The following is a 19,298-nucleotide window of genomic DNA, read 5'->3' on the forward strand; positions in this document are numbered from 1 at the left end:
ATCCTATATTCTGGCTGTAAACCTATGACAATGGATTTGGAGAGATGATCAGCGTACGTGCTCCGGCACAGCACAGCTATGCCAGGAATCCCTCCACCTTGCTGAGGTTATTTTGTTTTCTGTCTGACAAGGTGAGCGCCACTCGTTGCTTTTTCTTTTTTTTGAGCAAAAGGCACTCAGATGTAAGCTATCCTGTCCTGACAGCACACAAACCTTCCTCCCCCATGCTCCCCCTCACCCCTGCCAAACTGGACGAACTGGATAGCTTCCCAAGATACACCCCAACTTTCAAAGCGCCGTACTGCTGATGCAGTCAAATTCACGTCTCCGTTCAGCTCCTCCACGTACAACGACACAAACTCTCACCATCTCCCAGGAGGATGGAGGTTGCGCAGCAGAGCTGGAGGCAGCGCTGCCCTGGCTGTGGGCTTGTGTGGTCCCCGCGGGAAGCCCATTCGGTCTGTCAATCATGTTCATCTTTTATACTCATATTTTCCATCAGAATCACAAGTGGTTTAGGACATGTCAGAGGAAGACGTGGTCTGGAAATTACTGTAGCAGCAGGGGTGGCCCACATACTTTCAATATGGGTTTGGTGCCCTTGATTGGGAGAAGATGGCTGGTCTCCATTCATGTAAGAACCAACTGATTCGAACTTAAATAGGGAGATCACGGGGAGCAAAGACAAGCTGCTCCACAGCAGTTGCCTCTTTTCTCACCAGGGACTGACGAGAACCCTGCTTTGCCCTCACCCTTGTCCACTGCATCCAAACCTCCCCAGGAACAGGACTGCAGCACCTGGATTTATGAGGCCCTGCACAGGATTCAGTCTCTGGACACTCAAATATACAAGAGTAATTTTTGGTCACACAGCCTCAGTATTAACTTACTCAAGTGAAGTGAAAATAAATTGGGTCATATTTTGAGGAGAATAAGATGTGTGTGCAAATAATAGCCCTCAAAATTCCATTTATTTTTTTAGCTTTTGCTATGTTTGATCTGTCGTAGTCCAGCTCCCAGACTGACCTTTAAAACAAACAAGTAGATGTACTTTTCTCCCAACACATAATTAAATTGTGGGACTAGGTGGCATGAAATGTTGTGGAGGCCAATAGTTTAGACAAGTTCATAGAGGACAGATCTACCAAGAGCTGCTGAAAGTAATTTTCAGGACATAACTTCCAGGCTGGGAAGACCTCAGACTGCCAACTGTGAGAAGATTTCTCTCTTTCTTTGAACTCCTGTTTCTGACCAGATTGAGCCAGGAGTGGGCTGGGTGGATTTTTGCTCTGGCTAGAAAAGGAGGTTCTTCTCTTCGTGCATGGCCTTTCTGCTGTGAACATAGAGCTTTTTTTCTCCGGCGCACCTGATGCTGTAGAGCCACACTATAAGGTCAGACTTTGCATGTTCTGGAGGGGTATTTGTTTGCTTGGGTTTTGGTTGGTTTTGTTTTGAAGAGTGATGAGGTTAAATAAAAACAGGCGCAGGCTGGACTCTTGCATTATTCATCAGAGTTAGGCAATCCTAAACAAAAGCCAGGTTGGCATTAGTGGGAGTTTCATGTGCTACTCATTCTTCAAGGAGATCTGGACCAACAGCGCTATCTGGTAGCCTCAACACCAGGAGTCCACAGCTCCGGCTTTCCCAGGGCATGGTGACACTGGAGATACTGGTGGCCGCGGCAGCCACCACCCAGCGTGCACCCACCTCCCCATGGGCTCAAAGAGGGATGCAGGAGTAGCGAGGCAGCTAGTCCGTGCATGGCATGAAAGCCTGTGCTAGGCTGCAAGAAAAAGGAGAGGAAGGTGAGATGGATGAGTGAAATCCGAATAGGAAATGGGAGACGTTAGGTTGGATTTTCTCCTTGCGTACAGTGGTACACAGCAAGACTTGCAGGGATGCAGAGCGGATGGAGATAGTCCAGTAGAGACCCCGAGGAGCCACTGGAGATGGGCTAAGCTCTTCCTGTGGTGTGTTGATGTGTGAGACGCACCCTGGGGCTGACTCATCCTCATGCTACTTTGGTGGATTCCCTTTGTCGTCAGGGCAGCAGCATCAGCACAAAAGAAGGAATCATGCAGCAGTGATTTCGGGAGCTGGGGAGTGGTGTTTCACTAGAATCAGCCTCTGTTTGCCATGGTCTTTGCTGTGAAGAGCAAATAAGGCTATGGCATGAATTGAACTTTTAAACCCAGGCCGTTCAAGTGGGTTTGAAATTAGGACCTTCTTTACCTTCTTTAGTTAATTAAAAATGAAAGGCTTTTTAGAGCATTAAGCTAACCTTTGATACAGTTAAAACTGTAAGAAGGGAGAAAAACCAGAATCTTAGCTCAGGTTTGGAGATGTAGTTGTTTCACCTTGGTGGAGCACAAGTTGTTTACAAAATTGATGTTTACAATAGGAACAAAGCGCCCTCAGATAAAGCAAGAAAACCTCGTTTACCTGCGGGGAGAACTGGTAACAGGATACTGAAGCTAAAAACCCTAGTTCAGCAGGGCATACTGAAATGAGTTATTTTGTGCTGCTTTCTGTTGATTTAAAATGAGATGACACAGAGACAGATTAGCTAAAACCACAGACATTATAAATTGCAATTTGGCCTCAAAAGCTGAAATGCTTTGATCTGTGACTCAAGTTCGGGCCAAACTGAAGAGCTTTTAAAGAGGGGGAAACGCGTACAAAGGAAAAAGAGCTTTGACGTAAACATTTTCTCAAATTACAGTAGCTGACCTGAATAAGTCTTCGCCATTATTTTCATCAGAGTTTAATTATGTCCACCAGGAAAGGTGCATAGCAGCATCTGCGCATGGAGTCTCTCTCTAAGACTAAACATGGCAGTCTCCAGTAGATTCATTAACCACAAACCTAGAAAGCATTTCTTCTTTGCTCCCCAGTTTGAGGCTCGTATTTGGTCTGGCCTTTCTGTAACAAGTGTGGTAAGAGATTTTGGAGCTGATACATAGGCAATTGGTTTGATTTTGTTTTTTTTTCTTTTAAATAGGATCAGAAAATCTAGGATTTGGCAGCTTTGAAAGTCAGTAAGGGTTAAGAATATGCTTAAAGCTATGTATGTGAGCCAGTGTGTGCTGAAGCAGGAGCAAAACTGTCCTGCTCTTCAGTGAAAAAGATTCTCCATCTCTTCGCCCCTGCCTTTGGAAAGGTTTCTGCTCCAGCCAGCCCTCCCCACTTTACCCAGCAGGTCATCGGGCAAAAACCTGGCTTATTTTCTCAGCAACGTGACCTTCTCTCACTGCTCTTTACGAAGTCAGGCGGTCTTTTGCAGCCTCTTGCAACATTTATCTTTTAAAATAATGTTTTGTTTTCACCTTTATGAGCAGACCTCCATTGTGGTCCCCATCACCTTGGCAAGCGTTTCACAATTCCTGCTTTCGCTGGCGTGAAAGGGTGAGTCACAGGGGGAAGGCTTCCAGCTAGAGACCCAGCCTGGCCACCCACACCAGCCAGGGAGGTGGCCCCGGGCAGCTGCAAGTGTCCCCAGGCAGCAGCCCGGGCTCTGGAGCAGGGGCCATGCTGGAGAACAGCCCACCGCATCTTTCCTATCCAGCTGAGCAAGCTGGCCCAAGGCCCTGCTGCATCCCACCGTCAGAGGACATCCCACAGAGCCCCTCTGTAGTGCGGCAGAGATGTCAGATTTTTTTATGCCAGGAGTTTGGCACTGGTAGTTTAAAGTCAAAGGGTTTTCCTGCTTCCCAGTGCGTAAACAAAACGTATCTCTAGTCCTTTTCCCGTTGGCCTCGTTACTGCCCAGCAAGGATTAGCACAGCGGTGTGAAGAACCCTCCAGATCCATCAGTGCTCCTCTTTCCTTTATCAGAGGTGCAGTCATACCTGTATTGGTTTGTACCACTTTTCAGAGGCTTACCAGCACAGTGTTGTAAACCCCACCTTTCATCCCAAGAAATGTCCTTCCAGATGAGAAGGGAGCCCTAGACTTGCAGGGGTTATCCTAGGCTGGAGGCAGGAGGCTTTTGGCTGACATTTGGTGATCCAATGGTCTGCCATGGCATTGACTGATTCACCACACATGTAACTCACTTGGTTGTTCTGCCTCAGTATCCCTTTGGCAAAAAAAACCCAGCAGCCATATATACCAGGATAATTGCACTGTTTAATGAGACAGCAGCCCTTCTTTCTGTAATTGCTCCTACTGAAGAGAGACCCATCTCCAGAGTAGGATGAACAGGATTTAATGCTGTATTTGCGTAAACCTCCGGTATAAAATACTGCTAAGAAAGTGTTTGGGTGGGAGAGTAAAGGCAACTTACTTACTTTCAAAAAGGCTCTATTTGGAGAGGTCGATAACCTAAATTTAGATATTGATTCAGCATATTGCTGAACCAAATGCTGCTCTTTTGTGTGCAATTCCACTCTTACCACTCATGTGCTTAAAATTAAGGATATGCTTAAATACTTTGCCAGATGAGGTCTTCAGAGATCCATTAGCGCTGTACGTTTTTGCTCTAAATTCACTGTAATTGTTTCTCATTGAATAGATGCTCACTGAGTAAGATACAAAAAGAGCATGGGAACAAAGGGACCCTCAATCTGAGACTTTGATCCACATATTATTCAAATGCATAATGACTGCTTTGATTTATGGATTTATAATTCTATTGAAGCATTCTGGAGATTACCCAAAACATTCCAGCTCCAGTCAATGCTGGAGGGTGTTACCAGAGCCCCTGCCTGGAATTAGAGGGATAAAATCTAGTTGCCTGTTTGCTGCTGAGATTACATCACAGATTGCAGGATAAGAGCGAGCTGCATGGCAATGCACTCACTTATATCTGGTGCTAATCACAAAGGCTTATTTTCCCTCTGACCCAAGAAAAGCATCTGAAAGTACAGACTTTCTTTTACTTGCAGTATATAGAATTTTGGCAGTATAACAAGACAGCAGACTACATAGTGGGTGTCTTGAAAGAAGGAGCAGATGGTAGATTGCTAGCACAAGGATTTAGCAATGCATTTAGAAAACAGATTATTTTGGAAGATGAGAAATTATGAAGTATGATTAGCCCCCTCCCCTGTACTCCCACTTCCCTCCCCAAACATATCCCTACAAAATGTTAGTTTGGCCATGCACCATAGGAATGACTCAGCTCCGATACTCAGTTAGACTTTTGCAAGAATTCAAATAGGTGACAGCTGTGGAGAAAAAAAAAATGCCCTGCTTTTCATTTGCATCAATAGCAGTTTGGATTTTTAAATTCATTTCACCTTACGCAGCCGATCCACCCTGTTGTTAACAGACATTACTAGTAACGGGACCTGGCCTGCAAGAGGGACCATGCCCAGACAATGGGGATCCAGAATCTGCTCTTGCTGTTGTTTGCTCCCCACGTACCACCATTCTTGTGAGCATGGGTGTTTCTCAGTCAGTGGGAACTCAGATCCAGGATGAGGACTTACCTTCATACCTCTCTGGCTGTGAAACTTCCTTTCCGCCATTCTTCACGTATTGGTTATGTTGACAGGTTCGGCTGTGGGATAGAGTGTGATGGCTCTGCTGTGCGAGCAAGAAGGAGGTGTTAGATGCCATTAAGTGCTGAATCTCTTAATGTGATCCATATAGTCTGGCTTCTGGGAGAGAAAGAGCAACATCAGAAATTGGGGCAACCTGTAGTGGTAACCGTAGGGAGCCTTCTAGTGACATAAGGAGTCCTCTCTTTCTTTAAAGGTGATCTTATCATGGGGAGAGGATAGATGAAGGGCTTTGTACTGCAAACAGGTGAAACCCTTGGCCATGTGAGAAGAAACAGTTTTGGGTTTCTCCCCAGTGCTGAGACTCTCGAGGTGGGACTTAGGGGTTGGCCAGACACCAGCTTGGGAGTGACTGTGTTAACTTGGCCATAGTGACAAAAGGAGATTTAAAAAGGATTTAAGAGGGGCTGTAGAATAATACTGGGAAAACCCTCCAGCGTGAGACACAGAGCAGGAACTGGGCAGGAAATATGAGTGCTTTTCTGGTATGGTGCTACGAGGTCACTCTTGTTACCCACTTCTCTGCTTGATGGCTGCATCGCCTCAGTGGCTGCCACCATTGATCACAGAATCACAGAATCATAGAATGTTAGGGATCGGAAGGGACCTCGAAAGCTCACCCAGTCCAATCCCCCCGCTGGAGCAGGAACACCCAGATGAGGTTACACAGGAAGGCGTCCAGGCGGGTTTGAATGTCTCCAGAGAAGGAGACTCCACAACCTCCCTGGGCAGCCTGTTCCAGTGTCTGTCACCTTCACTGAGAAGAAGTTTCTTCTCAAATTTAAGTGGAACCTCTTGTGTTCCAGCTTGACCCATTGCCCTTTGTCCTATCATTGGTTGTCACCAAGAAGAGCCTGGCTCCATCCTCCTGACACCCATTCTTTACGTATTTATAAACATTAACAAGGTCTCCCCTCAGTCTCCTCCAAACTAAAGAGACCCAGCTCCCTCAGCCTTTCCTCATAAGGGAGATGCTCCACTCCCTTAATCATCTTTGTTGCCCTGCACTGGACTCTCTCCAGCAGTTCCCTGTCCTTCTGGAACTGAGGGGCCCAGAACTGGACACAATATTCCAGATGAGGTCTCACCAGGGCAGAGTAGAGGGGAAGGAGAACCTCTCTCGACCTACTAACCACCCCCCTTCTAATACACCCCAGGATGCCGTTGGCCTTCTTGGCCACAAGGGCCCAGTGCTGGCTCATGGTCATCCTGCTGTCCACCAGGACCCCCAGGTCCCTTTCCCCTACACTGCTCTCTAATAGGTCATTCCCCAACCTGTACTGGAACCTGGGGTTGTTCCTGCCCAGATGCAAGACTCTACACTTGCCCTTGTTATATTTCATTAAATTTTTCCCCGCCCAACTCTCCAGCCTGTCCAGATCTCGCTGGATGGCAGCACAGCCTTCTGGCGTGTCAGCCACTCCTCCCAGCTTGGTGCCATCAGCAAACTCGCTGATAGTACACTCAATTCCCTCATCCAAGTCATTGATGAATATATTGAATAGTACTGATGCAATAACAGGGACCCAAAATGAACATCAGCAGTGGAGTCTGGTGTCTTCAGTCCCTGTGGCACCTTGAAATTAGGTAATGGTAAACCATAGAAACAATGCAGATCCCGGACAAGAGTTTAATTTTGATCCTTCACAGTTCAACCTCCTAGGATCTCAAATTCTTGGGACACCAGGGTGAGATTCACCTAGTGACCCAGATCGCTTTGGATGTTTCAAGTTTTGTCATCCTGAGTAAGAGGTCTAAAATAAATCAGGTGCAGAGCATTCTGAGGGTGCCTGTTTCTTCCAACAACTACATAAAGAGCTCAGAGTAAACAGCTCAGATATAGAATATTACTGTATAGACATTTAAGTTGGGCGAGATAAATGCCACCCAAAGGTCCTGGTTAACTACAAGAAATGTTCTGTTCGTAGGGAAATCAGCCACCTGCAATCCAAGAAATAAATTCAGTGTGTTCCCTATGCAGGAGAATACTATGGAACACAGCTGTCATTCAGCAGAACACCATGATTTAAGGCCCTTAGGGAGAAGAGGAGGCTGTACTGATCACTGAGAGGAGATTCTCTTTGGAGATGAAAAAGTCTGGCTTCAGCATGAAATTACACTGGATTTAGCATGTCATTTCCCCAGGTGCACCATCAGATCAGTTCATATCACTTTACAACTTAAATGAATTCTTCAGTGCAGTGACACTGGACATGGTCACTCCCGACCGTGTCAGTCTGCCTGGAGATGATGGAACTGAGGAGGCAGCTGGGAATTTTCCGGTCATCAAAGCAGCTATGTCTCAGCAATTACCAGCAGCTGAGTGTTCGGATCTCATTTTTGAGGTGGGAGTGGAGTACAGGAAACTAGACCTCACCTCATGCATCAACCACTACCTCAGCATTTCAGAGTGGAGGCACATCCTCCAGAAACCACCTGTTCTCCATTCATGCTAAAGCTGTGTCCTTTTTGCTATCCAAAATCCTGGCAGAAGTTTCTTCTGTTTTTAGACAGACTGGTAAATCTGGATGGTCTTGATCTCACAGCAAAGCCAGGTGCCTATAATCAGGAAGGAATTGCTTTTTTTGTGGATAAGTTTGATCTGGGGGCAGAACAAACTCACAAAACAGTCCTTGTCTTCTCTTGTGGAGTGTGGACTATAGGTACTCCTAAGATCTTGCAGATGTTGGAAGAACAGAATTTATCTTGCATATGAGTCCTCTGTGGTGCATGAAAGCTGGTGGAGAACTCTCAGGTCCTTGACTTAAGAGACGGTCAGCACTGCTTTTGAAGAAGGTGGGTCGTTTTGCTTTGAAGGAGTCAATAAAGTGTTTTTTGCTCAAGAAGTCATTGATGAATATTGGTAATCATGGTTACTGTCAGCTATGGCATTTTCTTTTGGGATCAGATTGTGGAAAGCCAGCTCTCACAGGAGCCAAGTGCCTTTGCTCTCCTTCATCCTCCTCATGATGGCCTTGTCTAAAATGTAGAGTTCACTCCTTTTGGATAGGGACATACTGCCATTGGGCTGACTGTTGGGTGCAAACTTTCCAAATGAGCTTTTTTTTTAAAATTTCTTTTTCTTTTTTCTTTTTTTTTTTTTCCTTCCCTGGAAATGCTGATCTGACACAAAGAGAACATACTTCGGGAATGGGATGACTTTGACAATACTCTGACAGAAATCAGGCAAGTTTCCAGTGCAGCCCCACTTGTCAGGTGGGTTTCCAAACCCTCCTCGTTTCTTGTTGGCTCAGGCACAGCACCCCTGGCAGGCGTCCCCGCTGAATCCCAGGCACAAGGCTCATGGGTACGGCAAGTTCCCAAAGCTTCCTGCTGCTCCATTGAAAAAACCCAGCAAAGGTGACTGATCTCAGGGCTGCAGTGCTAAGAAAGCAATCATCCCTTGAGTCTTCCTTCTGGGAGTCTTGGGAACGCTGATAAACAGTTGACACATAAAATACCATCTTAAGGTTTTCTCAGATGACGTTTGGAACTTTGCCATTTCAAAGGTTTTTTTTGTTTTGGAGTAATTTTTTTTTGGTCCCATGTGGAACTGAACATGGAATAAAATGTAGATCCAGCTGCTCAAACTACCGATTACCTCTGACTCTGTCAACACTGTGGTGTTGCTGCACTGCCTGCAAACGCTCCTGGGAGCAGACGTGACCCCTACTTAGCAGCTTCGTTCCTTCTCCCTGGGAGATCTCCACAGATGGTCCCACTCCCCACACATCCTCCCAAAGGGCTCTCAAATGTGGGGCACCACAAGGTGTTAATCCTGTCAACCTTTCTTCTTTCTCATGGCCATGAGGAAAGGCTATTCAACAAGATGCAGCTCTCTCTTCTTTTTATCGGGTCTGCAATGGCCAAAGGCATGTCTCTGTTTCTTCTGGGCTGGAGGACACAGGTCAGCCTCTATATGGGACTGGTGCAGCACCAAGGGCAACCTAAAGGGAGCCCCATGCAGGTGAGATGAGGGTGATTATGGAGGCCTGGAGATATGGTGGAAACCACACCAGCTCTTTTAACTCCATGATTACACATTCCCATAGTTCAGGAAAAATCTGCAATTTTAGACTCCCAGCTTGTTCCTTGGTGGTTTGAGTACTGCAGTGACGGAGCTAGCTCTGCAGAGCCTGGGTCTGCCCAGCAGGCTGTGAAAAGGGAAAGCCCAACCTCATTCGAATGATGCTGCAGTCAGAGCCATGCACAGCAGCATCTCACTGAGTACATGAAACCTGCTGGTTCCCAAGGGGAATTTAAGAAAACCCAAAGTAAATTTTTAAAAAGTCCAGTGTTTTCTAAGCCAGTCTGGGGTTATTGTGCTGAAGGAGGGGTGGATCTTGAGGATTTCATATGCTACAGTGCCAAGCATGGTCAGGGAGCAGCCGGGAGCCTCTCGCCAGTACAGGGCTGGGCTGGCAGCTGATGGGAAGCACTTGGTTCACTCTTTAAAGAAAGACTTGAAAGGCTCCACCATGGGGGAAGGAAAACACAAGAGCACTGGTATGAGGAGCTGGCTGAAGGGACAGAGACAGGCTGCGAGCTGGGGTTTAGCAGCTGAAGCCTATTAAATGGACAGATAAATCAATAGCTCTTTTAACAGGAGGGAAAGATCAATCTTATCTCTTTCCCTGCATGGCTTACTTCTACCCCCGCTCCCCTGTATTCACTTCTTATAGCCAGGCAAATTCAGACAAGTTGGACTGTGGGAGGCTGGATTTGGCCCAGAAAGCTTGCACCGGAGCAGGACCCTGCTGGGTTGTGCTGGCTGTGGCAGGGGTCCCCACTCCGTCCTGGCGCGGCCGGCTGGTGACCACCTGCTCCTCACACAGGACCTGGGGCTGCGCAACGGCCACGCTGCAGGGAGGTGGGAAGTTAGTGACAGTCATACTGGTAACAACTCATGCAGTTAAACAACAGAATCGGGTACAACACGTGGGTTTGATCAGAGTCAAGTGAAAGAGGGACATCCTTGTGATTTATACCTGCAGCCGAGGAGGTCACTCTCCTGTTCCCCGCAGTGAGCAATGCTGGAAACTTCACAGGATGGGTCCAGAACCTCTTCAGTAAGCAGATGTGGTCTCTCCTAATGGGAGAGTAGCTTCAGCCCTGCCATGTTGCTTCAGAAATGTTCCTATTAGCATTTTGCAAGGATCCTGTACCTGTCCACAGGCAAGCAGAAAGCCCAAGAGTCTCAAGAGGCCGGCCTTCGGCAGTGGCCCATCCTCTGCCTCCTTAATTCAGAAAGCTCCTGGGCACAGGCCAGCATGCCTGCCTGCTCACACAGCCCCCGCAGAAACGTGCAGTGCTCTAGAGATCATTTTTATCCAGAGTCATGAAAATAGTCCACCCAGTCAGACAGGCACAGCTTTGTATTGTTAGGAGCTGGTTCCACTGAGGAATTTTTGAATTCAGATTGCCCAACTCTAGCTCGGCAGGGCTGGGTGCCAAGGTATTTGGGCACAAAATGGTCAAGTGAAGTTTCATTCTTTTTTCGTAGGCAGACAATATTTTTATGCCCCGTCATGGCTGGGCAATCAAAACAGCAATTAGGTTGCATCAGCAGATGTGCTTACTTTTAGTGACTGTCAGTCTCAACAGCGCACAAGCTATATTCTGTTTCATACAAAGACCTTTTCAATTCCAAATATAACTTGGACCTTTAAAGTGCTACGTCAACCATCTGAAAAGCTAAGCAGTGGTGGCATTCACTTTTAGCACTCTCAGCCCAGAAAACTGCAGATGTTTATCTTTAGCACTGCTGTAAGGTGATCAGAAAATGGAGACCTTGCATCTGCTTGGCAGGGGCAGGCAGTGCACAGCCTGTGCCATCGCTCCCAGTCCTGGACAGGACAACAGAGCAGATTTTCCTTTCATGTCAGCACAAAATCAGCCCAGCTTCCCAGGTCTGCAAGGCCACTGGGAGCTGTGGTCAGCACAGCTCCACATCATTACTCTCCCTCCTGGTGTGGCCTGGCCCAAAGATAACCAGCTGTCCTGAAAGTCACGTAATGTCCCTCTGTGAGAGGGGACAGTGACAGTGCTGCAGGAGGAGTAATCTGCCATGAGCCCCCCAAGTCAGCTGAGAGAAATGGCGACTCACGTGGTCCTGAGCATCCTAAACAGGAGAGACAAACCATCTGCTGAGGGCTCCTGCCTCTGCAGGTGACCAGAGAAGACGAGCCACCGAAACATGTCACTTCACTTTCAGATGACCAAAGCTGGGTGCCATGAATCCTACCCCTACCTAAACACAGCGTCTGCACTCATAATTTCCCAGACATCCTGCATTCCCAAATCTACCAAGCAGTGATGAAACTTGCTGGTGCCTGTCACTTCAGAAAGTCGGGTCTCAGCCATGCCTCAAGCTTCACAGGAATTTTTGCAGGTTGGAGCAACTAGGGGATTAGGTACAATAATACACAAGAATTTCACTCAAATTAGCCAAGATGCAGCAAGGCAGAGATCCAGGAGAGAGGTTTGTCTCCTGCTGGCTCAGGTCATCGTGGGTGCAGCCACGTGCCCAAACTGGCACCAAAGGAGGGCAGGAACATCCACCTAGTGGCAGGGGCACCTTGGGTTACAGCACACCGCCCTGGAAACACGCTGCAAGGAGACAGTGCAGGGAAAGCTCAGGGCTTGAAAAGCACATAAGAAAATGGGGCTTCATTTTCATTTGAGCTGCTTTGGTATTAATAGAATATGAAAGAGTTTAACAGGCAAGAGCACAACCTGGTCATCTTAGGTGGTCTGCAGGCTGCCTGCAAGGAAAACAGTTTCACCTCTCCATGTTAGGTCATTTCTAGTAATGTCTGAAGTTAAGACCAAACCCTTATTTTTCCATATTGCTCTTGCTTCTGTTATATTCACTCTGCTCTTTTTTCCTCCCCTCAGGTTTGTATATGCTTATTTGTGCTGAGGATGATCAGCTTGTAGGAAGCGCGTCATTCACCGGATGCTACCGGAACTTGGCAAAAATTAATTCCATGTCTAGAGTCTGAACCAAAGCAAGTGAAGGTCACCTGAAAGTCTTTTAGTGACTTCAGAAGAATGCTAGATACTTTGTGCATGTAAGAAAAAAAAAAAAAAGGCAAATTATGAGCCTCCCAGCGTTGGCCCTGGGCCATCAGTTAGTTACTGCATGTTGCAGTGGTCAAAGCACCAGCTTCGTGGTGAACATGGGACAAGCTGGACAAAGGGTTCATGAGTACTGAGAGGGCAGGGACTTTTCCACACAAAGTTCTGAGGGCCCTGAGCTGGGGCTGGTGGAGCAGCTGTGATGGATGAACCCAGCACTGAGAGCCAAAGGCTTCCCTGAGGCTTTCTCGCCAATGTGTCCCTTTGCGGGCGGATTGCATCAGATGCAATTTAAAAGATATCAGGCTCTTTCCTAACTTCATTTGTCTATATAAATAACTGCTGCAGTTGTCAAAGGGCCATTCCAGGATCATGAAAGGGATGGGAACTAGTACTCAGAGCTGGAAACGGGAGGACAGACCTGACACAGCAGTGTTTTTCCCAGGCGAGCTGTCTGGGGCATCCTTCAAGTCTCTTCAGCACCCTGAATCCTCATCACCTCCTGCAAGGCTGGGGCAGCCAGGCCAGGTGCTGATCATCTTCCACTCCGTACACAGATGGAGGATTTCAGTTGTGCAGCCTCCTTTTGATACACAGGGGTCTGGGACTCATTGCTACTCATCCTATGCTATTATCCTATTTATGTCTGTTAAAACCCATACCGATCACCTCCACTTTACCAGCCTGTGTAACCTCCTTACTGCAGCAGCATCACCAAGTCTCAGAACATTAAGTGTCTACCAAAACAGTCTCCACTGCACCGTGGTTCCTGATTCCTCCTGCCTATACCAAGACAGGACTCCCACCAACACCAAGACTTGGGTTTTCTTCCTGCCCTGGACCCATGGCTGGAGAGTGGCTACCAATGGTGGCCTCAAGTGAGCTAAAGCCTTAGGGGCTGATCTGCCCAGAGCCATGAGGAGGCTCAGCCATCTCTCTCATGGTGTACAGAGCTGGGCATCAGGACACGGCCATGGAACAACCCAGGAACCATGAGGTGTCCCCAGGCCATGCTGACTGCAGTACTAGGAGGGCATAGCTATATGCACAGGACGCATCTACAGTATTAGCAGGGATACTTGCACCTAGGCTAAGGAGGGAACCCAAAAGTCACGGTCAGATGCAAGTAAACCCTGAAATACCAATATACTGTAAGGCTTAGACTCATCCTGTATCACCCAAACTTATAGGAATTTCCAGTGGTGCTTCAGGTGTCCAACAGGCTGATTTACCCTTTGGAAAGGTCCATCCCTTCCAGCTCACTGCAAAGGGAGTCTGGCATATCTGCGGTCCTAACTTAAACACCTCTGCTCTGCACATAACTTAAGTGAGCTGAATAATGCCCCAGAGCTGTTCATGAAACTGCACAAACATGCACTCAACTTCTGGGAGGAAAATGTTTGTTCATTCCTTGATCCCTTATCTGGTGCACTGCAAATGCTAAAACGGGCCAAGGAATCTGGCTGAAGAATAGTGATGGACTAGGAACAGAGATTAGCTTCATGTGCCAAATAAGGGCTCTTGATGTAGTGGCATTTTGAAACGGATAGCAAAAGAAGGGTATCAACCATAACGGAAGATGCAGTTTGCTTTTGAAAGAAAGCCTGAGCCTTTCTTTTTAATATAAATTCAGTTTCGAAGTTGCCTGAGAGCCTTTTCTTTTTTCCTACCTCACTCTTACACAATGGACAAATGTAGGGCATACACAGGGGAACTGCAGGACACTCTAAATACTTTTTGAGCCCACTCGTGTCCCTCACCGCGCTCTATGCTTCAGCAACTACAGCAGAAGAGACCAGATGCCTTCTAGAGTAGCTCATAGCAAAGTGCTCCCTGTTGCACATTTTCAATAAAAAATCATTTGTGGATTTTTTCAAATAAGGTTTACATCCAAGGACCTGCTTTATTTGCAACAACTAGGCAGAAATATAAATAAGAAGGACTTCTCATAACAGTGGCTGTTATAAAAGTGCTATTAGTCAAAATCTCCATCTCACTTGTTGGATACTATTCCTTTAAACCATGATTTTGCAGTATCACCAGGATGTCCCATGTGATGACCTTTGCTAAAGAGCATTTCTGCTGCCAGCTGATTTTTCTGCTGATGGGGGAGAGCTCGCAGTACAACCTGAGTAAGAGTACAGTCAAATCAAATGGTTTCTGGAGTGTGCCGCTGTGGAAAGGCAGCTTCAAAAGTTCAGTTCTCAGCTGTGCCCATGACCTGCACCGCGACCTGCACCAAGCCACTTCATCTCCTTGTGCCTCTGTTTCCGCTCCAACATTTTCGCATTTATCTCCACGGCTTGTGAGCTGGGCAGATGAGTTTCATTGTGTTTGTACAATACATACTAAACCAGAGCTGTCAGTCTGATTTGTGCCTCTTGGCACTTCCAGCATCACCAGTTCTTGGGGATTTACTGCGTGTCTGCATGTTCAGCGGCTCTCATGAAGTCTCCTCTCCTGGGATGGCGCATTGAATTAATTTTTCATTCAAAAGGAAAGTACATTTTTAGGCCAGCTTGAAAAGGCAAGTACTAGAGGTTCATACCTGGGAATGGAAATAACACGGAGGTGAGGTGGTGTTATTTCGGGTGTGCTAATCATTATTTTTAACACTTGGTGCTACCAGTGTGGCAGTAACACAGAAAGTGTACAAATGACATACCCACAATAGTAATATTAGCAGAGAGTCAAAATGGTCCTGTTGCAAAGATACTAGACAAGCAAACATCTAATTACTGTGTTTTCAGGGTATGGAAACCCAGCTAATTTACCAGGGGTTGCATAATGTGTCTGCATATTTTGTTTACAAAGGAAGATGCTGCCATTCAAAGGCCATGGGGGTGTCTGTGGGGTTTTTTTACCTGATTTATCAGGCCAGCCCCACGCCCCTCTGCACATGATGCCAGTGGCCCTACACTCCTCCCCTCCTCCAAACAGTGCTGCTGAGCCAATATTTGTCTGCTCCCCATGTTCTGCACAGGGCAGTCCTCCAGGGAGTAAGAAAAGGGGATGGCAAGGAGGAAACCTGGACTTTCTATTTTTCTGTTGTTGATTCCATGGCTGGCTTGTTATGGCGTGTGATGGCCTGGCAGCCCGCTGCTTAAAGGGCAATAATGAGACATCATCCTGCCAATAACAATGCGTGTCTTTATCTAGTCCTCCTCCCAGCGCACTGGGTGCCAGCAGGTGATGGAGGTGGCCCAGGTTGGGTGACAGGGAGTGACTGCCGAGCAGCTGGGGTGAGCGCGGGGTGCCTGGGGAGGGCATACAAATGCCACACTGGCCAGGTGACAGCACCCAAAAGCCACCTCACCTATGCATCTTTTCGGGAGGTGCTGGGGAGAGGATCACCACCCCAGGGAGCTGGGCACGGTGCCCGTGTGCTGGAGAGAGGTGGAAAGCCCAGGGGCAGGGCTCCAGGCGGCAGCCAGACACTCTCATTGTATTCACTTGCATGAATAAAATACAAAAGCGGGTTTATCACATCAGCCATCCCACGGTGGGAGGTAAAATGACCTGCCCCAAGGTCACTGTGAGAGCCTGCAGCAAAGTCCAGCCTGCAGCCAGGTTTGCGAAGAGAGAGAGAGGAGCTGAGACCCTCACCAACCTCACCCATCTGCATAGGACAACCTGAGACTGCATCTGGGAAAAGCTGCTTGTTACCTTTCAAATAATTTGATAAATTCAGCCTTGAGCTAAGCAAGCAAAATTCCTCACTTTGGTAGCTTTACACTCAGGTCCATCCTACCTTGATAATTTCTGAGTTTCCCAGTTTATCTGGTACAGGGGGCACACAGTGCAGCTCTCCCGTGCCAGCAGCAGCTGTGCTGAGCTGGGAGGGTACCTGTGCGGTCCAGCGCTGCCTCTATCTTGGCATCAGATCTTGCTGTGCTGCTGCGCCACGTACAAACCATTACATGCAATAACAAGTAAAGTGCTGCATGAACCTTAGCACAAAGAAGCAAAAAACCAAAACAATAAATGCATTTTCCACAGGGGCAGAGACAGCATCCTTTGAATAGGAATTGCTGGATCGGCTTATGACTCAGCTGGCTGCTCGCAGAGCAATTCGGCACATGCTCAACTTGGGAAGGCAGCTGAGGCTCTGCTGGCTTTGTTCAATTCAAAGCAAAATGAATGTGCAGATGCATGGTAAAAGGTGTGGGACACAGTCAAGGTCTGTAGCACTGGTAGAGCAGGGGGGATGCATTGCCCACATACCCTCCCTGCGAATGATGGGGTCACCCCGTTGCAGGCAGTCTCTCCGGAGGAGTCCGGGTGCGAAACGGTGGGTGAAGGGCAGTCCGTGCTGCGCACGGGGCTCGGCATGGCACGGGGTGCAACGTGCAGGGCTGGCGGGATGCGTTTCACTGCCCCGCTCAAGCCCTGCCTGTTGGAGCGGGAGGAGGGAACCAGCCCAGGCGCCAAAACGTCTGTTACTCTGCTTAGATCATACTCATAATGTTTTTCTGCATACGGATCTAAGTAAATAAAAAGAAACCATTCATCTCAGCTGGGAGGACTGTCAGCCTTTGGAGTCACCCTGTCCACTGATATCCAGCCACCTTATTTTTTGCCTGCTCTTTGGTTGCTGGCCTCCACCCCCCATCAGCACTGTTCCCAGGGCATCATCTTCATGAAACGGCCTTTTGTTCATAGGTGCCCAAAGCCGACATGCCTCTTTGGCTGCTTCATGTCATACGGACACCCTTAACTGCTGGTTTCATCTTCCTGGTAGCGATTGTCTCAGATGAAGTTTCAGTATCGCTGTTTCTCATCTGCGGCTTGAGAGCCCCATTTTCACCAGCCAGAAGCCGAAACCCTTGCGCTTGCCTGACCTCTGCAATTACCAGCAGGACTCTTGCTCCGTGGCACTGCAGCCTTTGGCCATGGAGAAACTTTGGAGCAGAGGCCACACAGATAAGTCACGGGAGACCTAGAAATGGTGCAGAGATTGTTTAAAATGCCCGGCTCTTGCCGCAGTTTCGTTCAAATTCACTGCTGTGACCTCACTTTCTGTGAAGTAGAATTTTGATTGCGGTGTCATCTGAATACTGCCTGTGATGGCAGAGAGCCTGTCCTCACCTCTGGAGGGTCTAACTGTTTTCTACTTTTTTGCTTCTTAATCTAAAAGTCACCAGCCACTCTAGACTGCAAGCCTCCCGTGGATCTTCATGGGCAAGAGGCATTACGGAAGTGCAAGGGAAAGCATTAAACACAACTGTTCAGGGATTTCCCTCGTCCAATGCATATTTATGTCTCTTGGTGCTGCTCAGGATATTCTGCTAGATGCAGGCCACCTTTGGTTTTCATTATACTGTGAACATCTACCTAAGTTCGGCCAGCAGCTTTTAATAGCTCTTCAGCAAACCTCACACATCTGCCAATGCCTTCAGCGGTGTAAGGAGCCCGCAGCACGCAATTCTACCATCCTCTTAAAAGATGAAGAGCAAAGCATGTTAATACTTCCGCAACAGACTCAGTGGAACAACGGCAAGCCCACCACATGCTGTTGCACCGAGTATGTTCGTTTTTTATTTCAGCTGTCACATTTCAGCTGCAGCACATGGGAGTCTGGGCTGGAAACCCCCATTACACCATCACCGCACCGTGGGTGAGTTCAGGTCCAAATGTGAACTTTGCAGATCAGTAAAGCACCCAAAAGCCCATGTCCAGGTGCAGCGCCTGTGGGAAGCCTGCCATCAAAATAGATTACCCTATCTCCAAGGCCCCTGGAAATTTTGCAGCAATTAGGCAAGACATTTAGGATAACTCAGAGTCCCAGGACCTGCTTGCCTGCCTTCCTCTTCTCAGGCAGCTCTTCGTCCTCCTGCAAAAGGCTGCCTGATGGCACAGCAGTTCCACACAAGGAGCTGGAGGCCCACGCTGCTGCTCGCCAGCTCTGCCCGGGGGCTGCAAGCGGCACGGCCACTCAGCCCAGCGCCAGGGAAGCGAACTGGCTCTGCTCATGGACCAGCTCCAGCACACGCCTGTCCTGTGTGTCAGCACAAGCTCTAGGAAACACCAGCTTGGATTTCTGGGCACCATGCTCCAGCGCCGGCTATGGCCATGCCTTAGTTTACACAAGGCAAGAAGTATGCTCCTCTGATGACACGGGAGCTTTCACGGGTGGATGCAACCAGGGTACTGAGGGGAGGGAAAATCTGCCACTCAACTTCTCCCCTGTGCTAACCAGCGGCAGCTAATTAGATGGCTAATGTCCCACCCGGCCCTGCAGCTCTCCTGGGAAACCCTCCCTGGCTCATCGCTTTAGCATGAACTGCACGGAAGCGTTGATAGAAGAAAATGAGATCGCGCTAAAACTATCATACTCCCCTTCTTGGTGAGAAGAATAAAATTTATTTCCATTTGTCACTCGGATAACTTCAGCTACGCTGTGCATGATCTGTTGAGCTCTTCCCATTGATGCCATTATCAAGTACTCAGCAGCCACATCAGCTTTGTCTTCAGTTTGAGTATTTTCCTGTTTTACTTTCTCTGCAGCTTATCAAGTACAGACAATGTTCTCTGATAACTCCACAGAGAACTGTTCTTTCTGGACTTTTATTTTAAGTATTCAGCATCTTGCATGAGCGGATCTCCATGTACTTCAGGAAATCCAGAAAAAGAGTATCAGGAGCAGACAGAGTCTGATTCTCCAGTATCTCATGATGTCCTTAATAACTACATAAAGCTCTAACACCTCCAAAG

This window comes from Caloenas nicobarica, chromosome 1, assembly GCF_036013445.1.
Source record: "Caloenas nicobarica isolate bCalNic1 chromosome 1, bCalNic1.hap1, whole genome shotgun sequence".
Taxonomy (NCBI): domain Eukaryota; kingdom Metazoa; phylum Chordata; class Aves; order Columbiformes; family Columbidae; genus Caloenas; species Caloenas nicobarica.